This window comes from Pan troglodytes, chromosome 3 (assembly GCF_028858775.2).
Source record: "Pan troglodytes isolate AG18354 chromosome 3, NHGRI_mPanTro3-v2.0_pri, whole genome shotgun sequence".
NCBI classification, from domain to species: Eukaryota; Metazoa; Chordata; class Mammalia; order Primates; family Hominidae; genus Pan; species Pan troglodytes.
The window spans coordinates 28,868,999-28,888,655 of record NC_072401.2 but is presented as its reverse complement, the minus strand read 5'-3'; the positions used below and the strand labels follow the sequence as shown (position 1 = coordinate 28,888,655).

General features: G+C 34.9%; 2 long non-coding RNA genes across 2 annotated transcripts in view; one reads left to right on the top strand and one right to left on the bottom strand.

Annotated features, from left to right (window-relative positions):
* The window catches only part of LOC107974223 (uncharacterized), a 163,985-nt gene that overhangs the window by 132,578 nt on the left and 11,750 nt on the right, over positions 1-19,657 (bottom strand). The gene's annotated exons all lie outside the window — the stretch shown is intronic.
* Positions 2,127-8,371, top strand: LOC107974224 (uncharacterized). Its single transcript, XR_001716823.3, has 3 exons — positions 2,127-2,213; positions 5,282-5,383; positions 7,105-8,371. It is a non-coding gene; the product is annotated as an uncharacterized LOC107974224 (long non-coding RNA).

The window sequence follows — 19,657 nt, the reverse complement described above, 5'->3', positions numbered from 1 at the left end:
CATTCTTTCGCCTCAGCCTCCCGAGTAGCCGGTACTGCAGGCGCCCACCACAACGCCCGGCTAATTTTTTTTTTGTATTTTTAGTGGAGATGGGGTTTCTCCGTATTAGCCAGAATGGTCTCGATCTCCTGACCTCGTGATCCGCCTGCCTCAGCCTCCCAAAGTGCTGGGATTACAGGCGTTATTGATAAACACAAATTGTTTAAATTGTTTTCATATCTTTACTATTGTGACTAATGCTGCAATAAACATAGGAATAAAAACACTAATTTGATTTCCTTTAAATATATACCCAGAAATGAGATTGCTGGATCATATATATGGTAGTTCTATATTTAAATTTTGAGGAACCATAATACTGTTTTTCATAATGGCTGCACTAATTTATGACCTCATTTACAGTGTGCAAGGATTTCCTTTTCTCCACATTCTTGCCAACACTTGTCTTGTATTGCTTGTCTTTTTGATAATAGCCATCTTTATAGGTGCGAAGTGATATCCCATTGTGGTTTTGATTTGCATTTTCTTTATGAATAGTGATGTTGAACAGCTTTTTATATGTCTGTTGGCCATTTATATGTCTTCTTTGGAAAAAAATGTACATTTAGGTCCTTTGCCCATATTTTAATGGGGTTATTTGTATTTTTGAATCAAATTATAGTATATATTTATATTTTTTGATATTAACCCTTTATCGGATATTTGCTTTGAAAATATTTTCTCCCATTCTGTAGCTCGCTTTTTCATTTTGTTGACTGTTTTCTTTGCTGTGAAGAAGACACTTTCTAGTTTGGTGTAGTTCCACTGTATTTTTTCTTTTGTTATCCATACTTTTCATGTCATATTTTAAAAAATTATTGCAAAAACCACTACACAGAGTTTTTTTTTTTAACCTATGTTTTCTTCTAGGAGTTTTAGGGCATCGGGTCTTATATTACACTCTTTAATTCATTTCCAATTAATTTTAATATATAGTGTAAGATAAAAGTCCAAATTCATTTTTGCATCTGAATATCTTTTCCCCAACATCATTTATGGAAGAGAATAACCCTTCCCTATCATGCATTCTTAGCACCCTTTTCAAAGATAAGTTCACTGTGTATGTGTAGGTTTATTTCTTGGCTCTCTGCTGTGTTCCATTTGTCTATGTGTCTGTTTTTATGCCATTGCAATACTGTTTTGATTACTGTATATTGGAAACATTGTTTGAAATCAGGAAGTGTGACGCCTCCAGCTTTTTCCCTCTTTCTCAATATTGTTTTGGTTTTTCGGGGTCTTTTGTGGTTCCATAAAAAAGATAGGATTTTTTTTTTCTATTTCTGTGAGAAATGCAACAGAAAGTTTAATAGAGAATACATTAAATTTGTGGAGCACTTTGAGTAGTATGGGTATTTTAACTATTAATTCTTCCAATCTATGAACATGATATATGTTCATTGTGTTTCCTTCAATTTCTTTTATCAGTGTTTCATAGTTTTCTTGGAAATATTTTAGCTTTTTGGTTAAAATTATTTTTTAACCAAAAAAAACATTTTATTGTTTTTGATGCTATGGATTTGGGAATGTTTTCTTAATTTTTTTTTTCACATAGTTTGTGTCTAGTATATAGAAACACAACTCTGTATGTTGATTTTGTATCCTGCAACTTTACTGAATTGATTTCTTAAGGCTATAATTATCCTGAACAGAACAGAAACTGTCATGATCCCCTCCATCTACTTCTTATATTATGTTCTTTGATTTTAAGGATTGGGGAATTATTCTTCCAATTGCCAGAAAATTTTGTTATAATTCTGACTTACTTCTCATCCCTTAATTCTTGTTAATTGAAGTTCCCAAGGAGACATCCAATAAACAAAATCATTTCCCCACATATATTCTAAGGAAATAGAAAGTTCAAAGAATGTTCAGATAATTGCCAAAATATTATTAATCATTTATCACTTAATATTATTTGATAATATTATTTGATGATAAATTTATTATTTATTAAGTAATAATATTAAATGAAGGTAAATATCAAATATTATCATTTAATAAAAATAAAATTATCATTTAACAAATAACATTATTCATCATTTAATATTATTTTATTATAATCATTTATCATTTAATTTGCAGATGTGGTTTGGTGTGAACCCAAATGTGCCAGTTCTCTAAATTCCAGAATTAGGCAAACTTATCTATCCAGTCTCAGAAAGGACTAGACTGAGGTAGGTTCTTTCAGACTTAGAGGTTTGCTAGGTAAGACTTAGAGTTGCACTGTCTAATGAGGTAGCTACTCGCTATGTGCAGTTAATGAACACTTGAAATGTATCTAATCCAAATTTATATGTGCAACATGTCTAAAATACACATCAAACTCCAAACACGTAATAATAAAAATAATGTAAGCTATATCATTAGTACATTTTATATTTATTACATGTTGAGGTACTATTTGGAACATATGCTATTAAACTATATTATTCCGTTTGCTTGTTCATTGCTTATAAGCTTCCTTGCTTAATATTCTTCATTGTGGTTTCATATGCTGTTTATGATTAAGTATACATTTTATAGCAAAACATAAAAGAGTCTTCATGATATAATCACTCCTCTAGCTTTATCTCTATATTTTCTATTCCAGCACCAAGAATCTCCTTAAGATTAGAAACCAGGCAACTTTTCTCTTGAATCTAGGTCTTGGTGTATTTACTCATTTTGCCTGAAACAGCTTTAGCCAACTCTTAGGTCTGATGATAACCTCTTGATCTTCAGCTTTTTAGTTCAACTATCATTTCATCTTTAAAATCTTCTAGAATTTCAGGACTAGGTATGTCTCCTTCTAATGTCCTCTTGTGGTACCCTGTAATTAGCATTATTATCCAACTTAATTACACAGTATTTAAATTGCCACTTTACATGTTTGTCTTTTGTACTTCACTTTATGTTCTTGAAAGTCACCTTACGTTTCTTATTCATTTTCACCTCCAGTGCCTCCTATATTGCCTTTTACAATAGATATTTAAAATATATGTCAAATGCAGAAAATAATATATGAACCAATGAAATAATCTATTTAATTTAAGGTGAGGACAAAACTCCTTTATGTAGATGAAAACATATTTTGTAAACTCTAGATTGCAATTTTATTATTGTTGAAAATGCTTGTCTTCCTATTCTCTGCACCTAGCATTTCCCTCATAGGTAGTTTGTGTATAATAAAGATATTTGAACAAATAACTGAGTGACTAAAATAATTCCACAGTTTAAAAAAGGTAACATAAATTAAGTTATCCGAGCATAAAATGAGTTATTGTGATATTGCTCTTTTGAGCCGAATTGGCCTGTTAAGTTGCTTTGTAACATGCATTTCTTTATTCAGCTGAAAACAAGCAGTCTGCAAGTTTTAAAATGGCTATTCCTTTCTATTCATCTTTTGCTTCTCATAAATTAGGCCAGCACACATCATTTCTACACTACCCAAAGCCAAACTCTTAAGCCGTTTCCATTATACATTCATTCCAATGGAAATAATGGCTTTCATTTACCACAGTGTCAGAGGCCAGTGAAGCCAAATCGGTTGCGGCTGCATTATTTTATAACAGGAGATAATGTTATCCCCACTGTAGTTACAAATGTGATTTCCTCAGAGTTCAAATACTCTTGGAGCTAAACTGTGATTTGATGTCTAATGGTCAACTCATGTTCTGGGGATTAAGTTAATTAAAACAGTTGCCCTACTCTATTAAAGCTCCCTGTAGACTAATTATTAAAGTGCCAAGCACCGTTACCAACCTACAGCAATTGAAAGTCACAAAGGGAGTTGCTTATATTATGGGAACTCCAGAACTCAGTAGATTATCGCCCGTAGTAAAAGAACATGCACACTGAGAAGTAGATTACCTTCTACACAGCCACTGAGCTATTATAAAATGTACAAAGGAAAAGCCAAATGTACAAGCATTTGGATTCATAGCCCTTAGAATCCACTATTTCCAAAGCTAGTCGAATATCAGAATGGTAAAGTGCAAATAACTTTGTTCAGGGAATCAGGAAGCACAGCTTAGAATCCGAGAGCTCCCTCTAACTGTCTGTAATGTAAACTCAGGTAATTCCCTTCACTAGGTATCAAATGTCTCATCTATAAAATGAAGAGTATATATGTGACCAGTGATGCTACTTTGACGTATTTTGAGTTAATCAGAGATTTTTCTGCTCAAAATCTTTGGAAGAAAAGCTACTAATGGGTGGCAGAGAGTGGCAAACGTTCTATCTAAACTATAGACCTCCTCCTCTTCAGAAACCTCTGATGAACTGTGCTACATAGAATAAAATATAAAATCTTTTGTATACTTTACTGGTGCAGAAAGTAGATGCTTGATTTTTTTTTTCTTGGTGAATCCACAGAAGTCAAAAGCAAACAAATTATAAATGTTTCCCTAATATGCTTTATCTTAACATATGCATTTTCTTACAATTATATGTCAGTAATAGTCACTATACTAAATAATGTTGCTGTACGTATTAAAATAAAGCAAAGGACATTGGTCATTATGACATTGGTCATAAAGTTAGACTGACCTAGATTTTAATTTCAATTTTAATAGCTCTGTGGATTTAAGACAAATTGTTTCTCCTTTTGGAATCTCAGTCTGGGTCTACAAAAAAAAAAAAATACCCCCACCTCCCAACTCTATTGCTAGAATTAAGTAGGACACACCCACTCACTCACATCACGTAGTGATCATTTAAACTTTCTTCATTTCACTTCCACCTTAAAGAGCAGAGAGAAAATATTCTTTTTTAGAGTATGCTTAATATGATAAGATTTGAAGTTATTTCTGTGGTCTGGGATGTTGTTCAAGACATTTAATAGACGGGTACATGGCATTTTATGTTGTATTCTGGTAAAAATGTCATTATCAGAGGTATAGGAACACAAATTTTAGAGTCTGTTGGGATGAGGCAAATCAAGACAAGGAATTGGATAGGTCTGAAGATAATTATTCTTTCAAGGTTATCTATGAGCTATCGCAAACATCAGGTATTTGGCTACTTATATTACATGCAGTTGATTTTCAAGCCTGCAAACCATTAAGATAGGGCTAAGATCTTTTCATTTTAGATATGTCAGTACAGAAATATTTTTTTAAAAATCAGCTTCTATATTAACTTTCCATTTATGTAAGTTTAATATCAACTGGTAATATTATTGTTACTTGCCAGCCAGCAAATCAGTTTGGGAATCATGTTGTGTAGTCAATAAATCATCTTGTAAAATCCCTTTTCTCTCTAGAGTTAGCAGCAGTACCTATTAGGAAGCAGCAGTTCTCATTATTACTCCAAGAAGCACCAGGGCATCAAAGTATATAAGCTGTGGCAGAGCTCATTCATCAAGGTAGGAAATCTTTTTCCAGCATTAAAACAGAGGCTGAGAAGCAATGGAAACCAATATTTGGGTGAAACAAGGAGGAATTTTAAAAAGAAAAACAGGAAAGGGAGGGCTAGAGAGAGGAAATTACAGTATATCTAGAGTTACATGTATAAACTGAAACGTACTGTTATCGAGACAACCTTGCTCTTTACAAGTACACAAAAGTGAATGAACTAATTTAGAGTTTTTTATCTAGAAAAAGAAGTCTACATTTTGTGTAAAAGCTAATTTTAATCAGATGCTTCATTTACCCTGATGACAAATCTGCATATTTATAAATTATGTCCAATAAAATTATTAATATTTTTGATGATGTATGTGCTATAAAATTCAATAATGAGACTAGTTAACTTGCATCTGAAAACATGCAGCTAGAATAAATTCAAGATTCATTATGCCTGGGCCTTTCAATCAAGTAAAGCTTCAGCATACAATATTTAAAATTTATTTTTTAAGTTTTTAATTGTTATGGGTACATAGTATGTGTATACATTTAATTTACAAGAATCCTGGATATCAGAGTCATGAAAGATCAATCCTTATCATTTCCAATTGAAAATGGACCAAGTGGCTAGTTCCCAAATATAACAAGTTGAATGACTCTCAGAAGCTACTTTTTGGTCCATAGGCTTAAACAAACAAAATCACTGGGGTAAATGTGGTTATCTTTCATCATTTTAAAAAACTTTTTAATCTAATTATGCAAACTAATTAACATGGGTAACATTTTAAAATATGCAAAAGATTACAGTAGATCCAAAATGGCATGAGTCTCTTAATTGGATAACCATAGTGATTGATAAGTAATGTCACATAGCCAATCTGACAATAGTATTATTATCAATTATTAAAAAGGCTTTAATCAACTAAGGCCTATCACCTAGTTGGATTGATCACATTTACTGACTGTTCACTTAATATTGCCATTATTAATAGATAAAATTGTTGACTCAATTGGTGACAAAATTGTTTACATTTGGATCCACAAAATATCAAATAAAAAATATCACACTGTGTTTTTCAAGGTTTTCCAGAGAAATAGAACCAATAGGACATATAGTGATATATTGAGGTATATTTAGATATATCTATTTAGATATATTTCAATGAAAGCAATGGCAAAAACTGCAATTACTCTTGCACCAACCTAAATATAGAAAAAGAGATTTATTATGAGGGGTTGGTTTACTTGCTTGTGGAGGCTGAGAAGTCCCTTGATCTACTCTTTATAAGCTAGAACCCAGAGGAGCTGGCAGTGTAGTTCCAGTCCACACAGAAAGGCACAAGACACAGGAAGGCCAATGGACAAGACGAATGGCCCAGCTCAAGCAAAGAGCAAATTCACCCTTTCTTCACCTTTTTGTTGTATTTGGGCCCTTAATGAATTGGAAAATGCCCACCTACATTGGTGAGGGCATTCCTCTTTATTCAGTCTACCCATTCAAATGTTAATCTCCTTTAGAAACATCATCACAGACACACTCAGAAATAATGTTTTACCACCTACCTTGGTTTCACTTAACCCAGCCAAGGAGACACATAAAATCAACGATCACATACACCAAGTAACCTTGTTCCTTGAAACCTAGGAAATTTACCTTTATAATTGTCATTGGATGAAAAGAATGAAACAAAAGAACACCAGCTTGCTTATTACTTAAGATAGACCCATTTCTTTCTTTCAGATTTGACTGGTGCTATTCTCAACATGAATGGAAGTTAAGTGAGCTTCAGAGGTGGTCTTGGCTGTGGGATATTGAATGGGATTTTGAGAACTGTGGAGACCAGTAATTCTACATTTAGTCTCTGACAATGCCGGTTGGCATTTTAGCTCCTCAATGAGAACAGTTCAATGACTAGCATTGCTACCGTTGGAAGATATCTACCCATAAAATATTGCTTTTTTATATGAAAGCCTCTCATCTTCATACTGACATCCTAAATCAAAGTCAGCATCAGGAGCCACAGAGAAGAGAAGAATTATTTAGAGAGCTGTGTTAAATCACCATTCAGAATCTTACATAAAGCACTTGGTAAACCACAAAAAATACAGCAGATTTATTTAATAACACCATAAATAACAAACAGCACCACTATAAATCAGCTTGTAGTATAACAATACTTTTAGGCACAGCATTCCCAACATTAAAGACTCCCAATTTACCAAAAATGGTTTTCGGTTGTTTCCTGGTGGTTTCCTGGCTAGTGACACTATCACAAATTGTAGAAAAAATAAATTTAGAATGAGTATGTGCGTAAGGACCATTTAAAAGTCTGACAGCAGTTACAACCAAGTTGTACTATATTTTCATATTGTCAAATGAATATGAGCTGGAACATCTTCAATACTGCTGTTTTATTATCATTTAACTGTGTTTCCAGCACACAAAATATTGGCAGTATCAGGCAACTGGGTTTTGATCACAAAAGCAAAAATCTAGTTCTCAGCTCTAGGCCACTGCTTTTTGAAAAAAAAAAAAAAAAAACTGGCTGAAGAATATAATAATAGGGCAGCAGGGAATACTTAGTGAAATTTATCTCCATAGCTTGATTCCCTCTCTCTTTCTCTCTTTGCTTATTTTTTCATTTCCCCCTCTTTTTCTCTCTCTATTTCATTTTGCCAGATTGCTGAGATTTTATTACTCTTTCACTTTTACAGCACTTAAAATATATTTATTATATTTGTTTAAATAAATTTCTATTTAAACTTTAGGAAAACAATGCATTGTATTTGCTAAACCTGTATTTGGTTAGGTTAGCTAGATAATCAGTCACCAAGTTGGTGACCAAAATAGTTAACGATGAAAAATAACAGACTCTTTAGAGCTATGGCTGTATCATAAATTTCAACTTTTCATGTGTTGCTCAATACGCATAGCATGGCTGATTGTATGGGAGTCATTGTTAAGAATAATAAAAGTGTTTAGTCCATTTGATACAAATGTGTAATGTTTAAAAGTACATGAAAAGATAGATAAAATATGCCCATGACAGCTATATTTTAAAATATTTAATAATATTGTTTTCTGTTCACAAAAGTGGAGTTTCCTAATTAAACATATTCTAAAAATTATTGCAAATCAATAACTTGAATATGGCAAATAATATCTTGTTTTTGAGTGCATGTCTGTGGTGCACTGAATGGCAGAGAAGTCACTTAGGTGCTCTGATTGTGGGCCAGACTGGAATCCACCCTTTAGGATGTTGGGGAAACATATTCACAAATAGAATTCCCTAAGAGTGAGGTCAGGAGAAGCTTTTTTTCTGGTACTGAAATAACCATAATGCTCTGCAGGATCCCAGTGCTGGAGAAAATTATTATACTATAGGAATCTGGCACTGAAGAAACCATTTATGCTCCAGTAGCCAGGCACTGGAAAAATCCTTGCTCTGCAGAATCCTGATGAGCCAGTGTACAAGAAGATGAAAGAAAAACTCCTTTCTCTAGCAATGCCTCTCTAGTGTCCTCTCCTGACAAGGGTTAATATGCCACCCAGCAAAGGGAAAATATTCAAAGAGCTCACCTCTATATTCTCACACCTGGCAATGAAGGATGAATTTGAAACTACAAGAATGTAAATGTAAGAATGCCTACAATATCATGAAAATCAATAATCCTGAAAATATATGATATGAGTAAAAATGTGGAGAGATTGAAGGAATTAGCCAGGGAAAGATACTTCCAAGCAGAAGGAAGTATGTTGAAATATGCCTGGTGTTACTTGACAGTAAAGGAATCAGTATGGCTGGAATAGAGTGAGTGAAGGTGAAAATGGTAAGAGACAGGAACAGAAAGGAAAAAGAGCAACCATATTATATGGGGTGTTTTAGGTCTTTGTAGGATGTTGACTCTGAGTAAAGTAGAAAAGTGATACAGAATTTTGAACAAAGGACAGTTATGATTAAACTGTCATGTATAAAAATTCTGGCTGATGCTTTAAGAACAAACTAGAGTTGGATCAGATATAGCAAAATGAAGACCTGTTAGAAAATGATTACACTAATTCAAATAAATGGTGCTTTATTTGGTGGCTTAGATGTTAAGTATTAGTAATGGAGAATATAAGCAACAGCTTGCCCTGGATATAATGGAGTTTTGAAAGAATTTATTGATATTTTTATGGATCGAACGTAGAATCAAGAATGATTTCAAAGTGTTTGATCTGTGCAGCTAGAGTTATTAAGTTGCCATCAACTTAGATGGGAAGATTCCCTTTGAGTAGAGTGGGGAAAAATTCAGATTATGATTTTGGATATATTAATTTTTATTGTTACTGATGACATTTTTATATTGTTTGTGGTTAGCTTGCATTAAATAAACAAAAGTTTACGTATCTACTAAATATTCATTGGGAGATGACAAGTAAATGTCAATTTGGTAGTTGGATATAAGCATCTGAATATCAAAAAAAATTAATCTGGAGATAGATTTTGGATTTGTGGTCATATAGGTTTATTTAATGGCATGAAACTAGACAATTTCATCAAGGGAGTGATGACAGGTGGAACGGAGTTGAGCTCCAAGACGTGAGCCCAAAATACTTCAATGTTAAGAGATTCGGAAAAGGTGAGATGGTAGCTAATAAAACTGAGAAAGAACAGCCAGTGATATAAGACAAAAAGTGTATGTCCCCAAGCCAAGCCAGTGATATGGTAAGTTGAAGAAAGGATATCACTAGTTCATATCTAAGTAAGAGTTTATGACTGAGCATTGTGTTTAGAAACTGCAAGGTCATGTTAGAGCTGAAAAACACACTACAAGAACTTCAAAATGCAATTGCTAGTATTAATAGCAGAATAGACCAAGCAGAAAAAAAGAATCTCAGAGCTGGAAGACTGGCTTTCTGAATTAAGACACGTAGACAAGAAGAGAGAAAATAAGAATGAAAAGGAATAAAAAAAATCTGATAAATATGGGATTATGTGAAGAGACTGAATCTACAACTGATTGGGGTACCTGAAAGTGATGGGGATAATGGAACCAGGTTGGAAAACATACTCCAGGAATTCATTCAGGAGAACTTCCCCAAAATAGTAAGACAGGACAACATTCAAATTTAGGAAATGTAGAGAACCCCAGTAAGATACTCCATGAGAAGATCATCCCCAAGACACAAAATCATTAGATTCCCCAAGGTCAAAATGAAAGAAAAAATGTGAAGGGCAGGCAGAGAGAAAGGCCAGGTCACCTACAAAGGGAAGCCCATCAGACTAACAGCAGACCTCTCAGTGGAATCTCTATAAGCCAGAAGAGATTGGGGGCCAATATACAACTTCTTTGTTTTGTTTTGTTTTGTTTTGAGATAGAGTCTCACTGTGTCACCCAGGCTAGAGTGCAATGGCACAATCTTGGCTCACTCAACCTCCACCTCCCAGGTTTAAATGATTCTCTTGCCTCAACCTCCTGAGTAGCTGAGATTACAGTCATGCGCCACCACCCCCAGCTAGTTTTTGTGTTTTTAGTAGAGACAGGGTCTCATCATGTTGCCCAGGCTGGTCTTTAACTCCTGACCTCAAGTGATCCACCTGCTTCAGCCTCCCAAAGTGCTTGGATTACAGGTGTAAGCCACCATGCCCGGCCTCAACATTCTTAAAGAAAATAATTTCCAACCCAAAATTTCATATCTGGCCAAACTAAGCTTCATAAGTGAAGGAGAAATGAAATTCTTTTCAGACAAACAAATGCTGAGATAATTTATCACCATTAAGCCTACCTTGCAAGTGCTTCTGAAAGAAGCACTAAGTATGGAAATGGAAAACCATTACCAGCCACTAAAGAACACACTGAAGTACCAAGACCAGTGATGCTATGAAGCAACCACATAAACAAGTCTGCAAAATAACCATCTAGCATCATGATGACAGGATCAAATCCACACATAACAATACTAACCATAAATGTAAATGGGCAAAATGCCCCATTAAAAGACACAGAGTTGCAAGTTGGATGAAGAGTCAATCCTCATCAGTATGCTGTCTTCAAAAGACCCCTCTGATGTGCAAAGATACACATAGGCTCAAAATAAAGAGATGGAAGAAAAATTACCAAGCAAATGAAAAACAGAAAAAAAGCAGGGGTTGCAATTCTAGTTTCTGACAAAACAGATGTTGAACCAATAAAGATCAAAAAACACAAAGAAGGGCATTACATAATGGTAAAGGGTCTTGTCAAAAGGGTTCAATTTGACAAGAAGTGCTAACTATCCTAAATATATATGCACCCAATACATGAGCACCCAGATTCATAAAGCAAGTTCTTAGAGACCTTCAAAGAGACACAGACAACCACACAGTAAGAATGGGAGACTTTAACAACCCACTGATAATATTAGACAGATCATCAAGACAGAAAATTAACTGGCTCAAATGGACCTGACACATCTACAGAACTCTCCACCCAAAACAACAGAATATACATTCTTCTCATTGCTGCATGCAACTTATTCTAAAATTGATCGTATAATCAGAAGTAAAATATTCTTCAGCAAATGCAAAAGACCTGAAATCATATCAGTCTCTCAGATGACAGCACAATCAAATTAGAACCCAAGATTAAGAAATTCACTCAAAAACACATAATCACATGGAAATTGAACAATCTGCTTCTGAATGACTCGGGAAAATAATGAAATTAAGGCAGAAATTAAGTTTTATGCAACTAATGAAAACAAAGATACAAGATACTAGAACCACTCGGACAAAGATAAAGCAGTGTTAAGAGGGAAATTAATGACACTGAAGTGCCTGCATCAAAAAATTAGAAGATCTTAACAACCTAACATCACAACTAAAAGAACCAGAGAACCAAGAGCAAACAAGCCCCAAATCTAGAGAAAATAAGAAGTAATGAAGATCAGAGCTGAACTGAAGGAGATAGATACATTAAAAAAGAAAAACCCTCAAACAATCTACAATGAACTCAAACAAATCAGTAAGAAAAAAAATAAAAAATCCCATCAAAAAGTGGGCTAAGGACATGAATAGACAATTCCCAAATGAAGATATACAAATGGCCACCAAACATATGAAAAAAATGCTCAACATCACTAATGATCAGGGAAATGCAAATCAGAACCACAATGTGATACCACCTTACTCCTGCAAGAATGGCAATAATCAAAAAATAGTAGGTGTTGGCATGGATATAGTGAGCAGGGAACACCTCTACACCACTGGTGGGAATGTAAACCAGAACAGCCGCTATGGAAAATAGCGTGGAAATTCCTTAAAGAACTAAAAGTAGAACTACTATTTGATCCAGCAATCCCACTACTGGGTATCTACCCAAAGGAAAAGAAGTCATTATTTGAAAAAGATACTTGCAGACACATGTTTATGGTGGCCCAATTCACAATTGGAAAATTGCGGAACCAACCCAAATGCCCATCAATCAATGAGTGGATAAAGAAACTGTGGTAGATATACACGAAGGAATACTGCTCAGCCATAAAAATGAATGAACAGCATTTACAGTGACCTGGATGAGATTGTAGATTATTATTCTAAGTGAAGTAACTCAGGAATGGATAACCAAACATTTTATGCTCTCACTGTATGTGAGAGCTAAGCTATGAGAACACGAAGGCATAAGAATGATACAATGGACTGTAGGGACTTGGGAGGAAGAGTGGAAGGGTGATGAGGGATATAAGAATACAAATATGGTGCAATGTATACTGCTTGGGTGATAGGTGCACCAAAATCTCACAAATCACCACTAAAGAACTTACTCATGTAACCAAATACCACCTGTACCACAAGAACATGTGGAAAAATAAAATAAAATAATTAAAATAAAATAACTCCATGAATTCAGGAACTGATGTCTTGAAAAAGTTAATAAAATAGATGGATTGCTAGTTCATCAATGAAAGACTGAATAAAGAAAATGTGGTACATATATAACATGGAATACTATGCAGCCATAAAAAATGATGTTATGTCCTTTGCAGGGATGTAGATGGAGTGTGAAGCCATTATCCTCAGCAAACTGGTGCAGGAACAGAAAAGTAAGCACTACATGTTCTCACTTATAAGTGGGAGCTTAATGATGAAACCACATGGACACATGGCGGGGGAACAACACACACTGGGACCTGTGGAGGGAGAGTTTCAGAAAGAATTAGCTAATAAATGCTGGGCTTAATACCTAGGTGATGAGATGATCTGACCTCCTGATCTGCCCACCTCAGCTTCCCAAAGTGCTGGGATTACAGGCATGAGCCACCGCACCAGGCCCATATTTTTTACCTACATTATTATATGGATACTTTGATAACTCTATGAGTTCTGTTTCCCTAATTTTGGATATTGGCAAATAGAACCACACAAAGTTGCATAGCTTGCACCCAACACACCCCCAATTAAGTGACTCCTAAGCTAAACCTTTTTAACCTCCAAGATATTCTTCTCTCTGACAACTTTCTTGAAGATCTAATTTTCATACAAGATATATCTATGTTTATATTTTCTCATGATTGTGTACTTGAACCCTCAAAATTGTACCTTCTGTTTTAACATGTGTGTGTTGTGTGTATATGTGTGCGTTGGGTGGGGGGTGCCTTTTTTAATTTCCCTGAATCCTGGAATAGAGCTCTTTCACTTTTACTATGCTGCTAGATATTCTTCAGATTGAGAAAACCTCTATGAGTGGAAGTTCAGTGTTTTCATCAGTCTAGGGACTGCTACTGATAGGAAAGAGATTAAGAAAAGAACTTTGGTGTTGTGGCTTATAACCTGCTAACTCCCATGCTAAAGGATTTGGAAAACAATCTACAAATTTCACTTTTAAACATTATCTGAAATTGTAATCTTGAAAGGATTATTTTGTTTGTTTTTAAATTCTACATTATTCCTGGGGAAAATGATAACTTTCTCTATGAAAAACCAAATTTTAATCAATGAAGGTGAAATATGCTTATTTGCGTATTATCTTCCTAGAATAATGTGAAATCAAGAGTTTATTTTACCTTCATATCACAGAATCACAAACTGATTTAACCCATGAACGTGACAGTTTTGACATTAGAACTGGACTTCATTTTTGTAAGGATTTGCATTATTGCAATTAGAGAACATTAAGGCATATGGATGAAGTATGTTTTATATATATTTAAATATGTACATAATATATATAATAAAAATCATCTCACTAACATGTAGAAGGTAGAAAAGTAGGAGAAGGTGGATGATAGACAAATCGTGAGTAAAGGAGAACATAAAGATCATAAAAATAGCTTTTTAGTTTGGATTGAAACGAAATTAATTTTTTTCTTCAATGCAAACTTTTTTTATAGAAAAGAATGAGAATGACTTGCTCAAATTTTTCGAACTATGTTCAGTAGATGCAGTCTTAAAGATGATGCATGTGGTATGACTGATTCATTTCACCTAACACCAGAGGCAAAGATAAAGCCCATAATTTTTATAGTAATAATAAACTAAAATTTTTATTTAGTAGTTCCAAAAACACAAGTCTCCTAGTTATCAGTTCAGTGTTTCACATGGGGCTTCACACCATAGATTTCAAATAATTAATAATAGTGTTAACAATAACAAAATGACATAAAGTATCCCTAAAGAGTGGGGGAAGTCAATCCTGAAAGACTTCAGAAATAAAAATATTTGGCCAGGCATGGTGGCTCATGCCTGTAATCCCAGCACATTGGGAGGCCGAGAATGGTGGATTACCAGAGGTCAGAAATTCAAGACCAGCCTGGCCAACTTGTTGAAATCCCATCTCTACTAAAAATACAAAAATTAGCCGGGTGTGCTGGTGCGTGCCTGTAATCCCAGCTACTTGGGAAGTTGAGGCAGGAGAATCGCTTGAACCAGGGAGGCGGAGGTTGCAGTGAGCTGAGGTCATGCCATTGCACTCTAGCCTGGGTGACAAGAGTGAAATTCCATCTCAAAAAGAAAAAAAAAAGAAACAGAAAGAAAAAATTTTGAAGTAAGTCTCAAACCAAAGTTCTCTAGATGAATGGGGATGAGGAAATGTGGAAGGGCAAGTCCAGCTGGAAGAATGGCCCATGTGGATATAAGCAAGAGAGAAAGGGTGTGGCCAACTCAGGGAACTAGAATTATCTTTGCATGGTCATAGCTGTTCAGGAAAATTGTTGTAGTGTTTTGAGACCATGAAGGAAAGATCAGATTAGGGAAGGTTTGTTAGTCTTGCGGGAGACTTTGGATTTAAGGATATACAGAGTCACTGAGGGAATTAACTTAATGACAAAAATGCAAGGCCATGTGAAGGAAAATACCAGTTTTCTGAGCAGCTTTGTTTTGTGTTTGCGTGTATATGTGTGTGTTTGTTTTAAAATTCAAAATAACTTGAGTTTTTCTATTCACCACCTGTGGGAACTTAGGCAAGCACATATTCTCTCAAGTTTTATTTCATCCTTGTAAAATGCAGAAAATATTATATATCTTAAGGTATTAGGAAGAAGACTTATTCTAATATTATTTTTGAATACAGTAGAGTGGATGCTACGCACAAAAATAATCTGTATAAAAAACAGCTAATTGCTAAATGCTACGTTCTCTCTACAAAGCTTATATCCCTAGTAACTCTATAAAACAGGCACTATTGTTTTCAGCTTGCAGATGAAGAGACTGAAATTAGGAAGTTTAATTCCCTCAAGCTATAGAACCAATATGTAATTGGTGTAGCTAGGGTTTGAACACAGGAATTTGACTCTTAACATTGTGCTCCACTACCTCTATTGGTTGAATAGAATTTGGAGATTATACTGTGGAGGAATTATATGGGAAACAGAAATATCTTTTTATGGATGACTGCAATCCCTAAGATAAAAAATAATGATCATCTTAATAATAGCAGTAATATTGAGGGTGATTTGGCTCTTCTATCTTTAGTGACCATCTTTGCCTGTAAAGAGACTTACTTGGGGTCTGAGGGCTTAGAAGATTAACTTTGGTGTTTGAAGCCACAAGATTAAAAGTAATTAAATTACCTTGGCAGTTGACTCCTTTACTCCTGGTGGAAGACATAAAGATAATGCAATCTCATCTAAGTTAAAAGGGGGAAGGAGGGTTCCAATAAAGTCACTCATAAAGATCAGGGAAGCCTAAAAGGAGAGAAAGCTAGTATCCCCTCCCTGGGTCAATGTCTACTTATAAGGCAGATTTGTCAATCTGCCCTCCAGACCTATGTGAGAAGGGAACAACAGGGTACTGAAGAGAAACAGCAGGACAGAAAGAAGAATGCTAGTGAAGGGCATATATCCTCATAGTTGGCTTGAAAATGTGCATATATTTTGCAGTAGTTAACTGAACAACAAAGAAGGTGAATGGGTTACATATCTTGACAGTGTACAACTTTATGATTATCAGCACTGAACCCAGAGATGAGAATGAAGGGAAGCCTAGGGGAGCTGTGGTAGGAGGAGATCAAGCCAAGCAAAACTGCTACAGAAAATCACAAACTCAAGAATGTATTCCCCTGCTGGACTCTGAACATCTCAAAATACTCCCCACTAGGATGCCACCATTTGAATATTTGATACACAAAGGATATTGTTGGCCATTGGTGTACACCAGAAAACAAGCAACAATCAAAAATGTATTTTACATAGGTAGCCATGTATATAAGGTATGCTGTAAATTTTCCGCTATTCTTAGATTGACACAGAAAATGGGAGAAAAAATGAACAAAATAGCAGACTCCATCATAATCATACACATATACACCCTTGATCACAGACACCCACACACCCACACAGAACAGTGGGCTATGGAAAATAAAGGGAATATGTGCATGCACTTGGAATTTTAAATTGAACAAGTTTGTTTTTTGCAATGAAAGCCTCCTGACTCCTTCAAAAGTGACAACAAATAGAGATTCACAAAGCATCACCCAAAGAAATATCAGAAAACACGTTTCATACTTTTACACAAGATCCAGATTGAGATCATTTAATCAAGATCATTCAATAATGGGACTGCATCTTTAAGAATGTACTATTTCCAGAGTTTTGTCAAGGATGTTGTAGGATGATAGAATGGTGTTGTTTACAGCAAGTCTTTTCTTTTTCCTGGAGATAATTAAAAGTGAAAGTGAGAGCCCTCATGAATCTACCGTTGGTAATTTCAATAACACTTAGGTTCCCTCTTCAATTTTCCTTTATGTTTTGACCATGAAGGCAGGCGCTGTGGGTTCTAGGGGCACGATTTCTGTAGGTTGGATTTTTTTTTTTTCTGTAGCTTTTGGCATACCTACAGCTGCCAGCTTCCCCCGAAAGCCTAGTTTAGCATAACTTAGTTACTTTCCCATCTGTTCTTCCACCTTTTTTTTTTTTTTTCATATTCTGCATTGCATTGTGGGGAAAAGGCTGGCAAGGCCACTATGTACAAGATCTTAAGAAAACAGGTTATCTTTGACTTTGCACCTAGTAAACTTTATTTTACATTCTTGGTTCTTAGGAATTTCAACTGTATATGTAAACAGCAAGAAATAAAGATTGCAAAGTGTTAAGAATCATATAAAATAATTTCTTATTTGTGGACTTTGAATTCAACACATTACGAGCCAACAATGTAATAAAGAATTCCTCAACCTCTTCTCTTTGCTTAATTGCCAATTGTAGGCTTTAGTAGCAAAAGCAGAAAAAAGAATCCATTGATGATTATACATCTCAAAAAGTTGACATAATTCTCTGCAGAAATTAGATTAAATTCTGACATGTTTTGAACTCCAGTGCAATTGCAGAACTTTAGTGATCTTTATTTACTTAAAAGTCTTTTCCTACCTACTCATAAGTTATTTTTTAATGTTCTGTTTTATACCAGAACTGGCATCATATATCATTTGATGTGCCAGCTACTAATTAACTGAGTAAGTAAAATTTGAGTTTTCAGTGATTAAAAGGCCTAACACTTTATTCAAGTTGTATTTGCTATTTTAATTTTTTTCTTTGATTTAAAATACAGCTGGCAGTTGGTGATTCTGGAACACAAATTGTCCTCGTGACCTTGAAAGGGCTGTATTTCCTTATCAGCTTTATAGCCACCTAGAACCATTAATACATGTAATTCCTAAGTTTAAGAATTTTGCAGGTTATCAAAAAGACCTTATATTACTAAGCTATGCTCAGGCCAAAAGAATGAGCACCGTATTCAGGAATATACTTTCTCTGGTGCATCTTATTGCAACCTTAATTTTTTAATTATTCTTACCACTTCAATGTGATTATTGACTGAATTATGTCATTATGTCAAAGGCCAATCCTTACCATATTCCAGTGGGAAAGAAGACTTAATATTTAGTTAATTACATTTGTCCTAGTAAGCCTGAAATTCCTATTGACTCTCCAAGTTCTCAATTTCTATTGCTCATAGGTGAGTTTATTGACGGATCTTACTGAACACTGCAGTCCTCACTACAGTGCACACTGTAATTCAATTGCCTCTAATATAAAAAATTCTTCAGTTCAGCTCTGTAGAATTACAGGGGTCAAAAGTTACAAATATGTTCCTGCTGCTTCTGCCTGTCTATAATTTAGTTTGTAACCTATGTCTCAGAAAATGTCTGGCATGAAATTTGCTTTTCTTCAAAATAAAGAGGAGTTTGTATTACTTCAGTTGTTACAAATTGCTTACACATATATCATTATTCAGTTCTCTAAGTATCATTATCATCCCAAATTTACAGATGAAGAAATGGAAGCCCAGAAAGTCAGAGGACCAAAGTTACTCAATCTACAAATGTGGCCCCCAAATACAAATATAGATGCCCTATTTCACAGTTTTAATTTTTTTGCTGGCAGCCACTTTGAGAACACAAACTCCAGAGGCAGAGTTCTAATGTGTGAATCCTGGCTCTGGCCACTTGATAGTTGTGTAGCCTTAGTGAAGTTGCTTGCTATCTTTGTGCCTTATCTTCCTCATCTGTAATGCGAGAATAAGAACATTATAAATATAACTCCATATAGACGTGTTGTCAATATTGTGGTAACAGCCTAGCCATGTAGAATACTATGATAACATTTAATTTTGAAAATATCCTCATCATTATGCAGGACAGTTCTCCATGTGACCTTGTACCTACCTAGTTTTCCCACTTTCTTGCTTGTAGTTCTCACGAATAACTGCAGAAAGTTCTGGGAATGCAGCCTCCTAAGATAGGGAGGGACTGCCTGCAAAAGCCCAGGTCTTGCTCCTGTCTCTCCTAGGAACTGTAACATCTTGAGTTAGGGAAGAATTGTTCAGGACAGCCTGGGC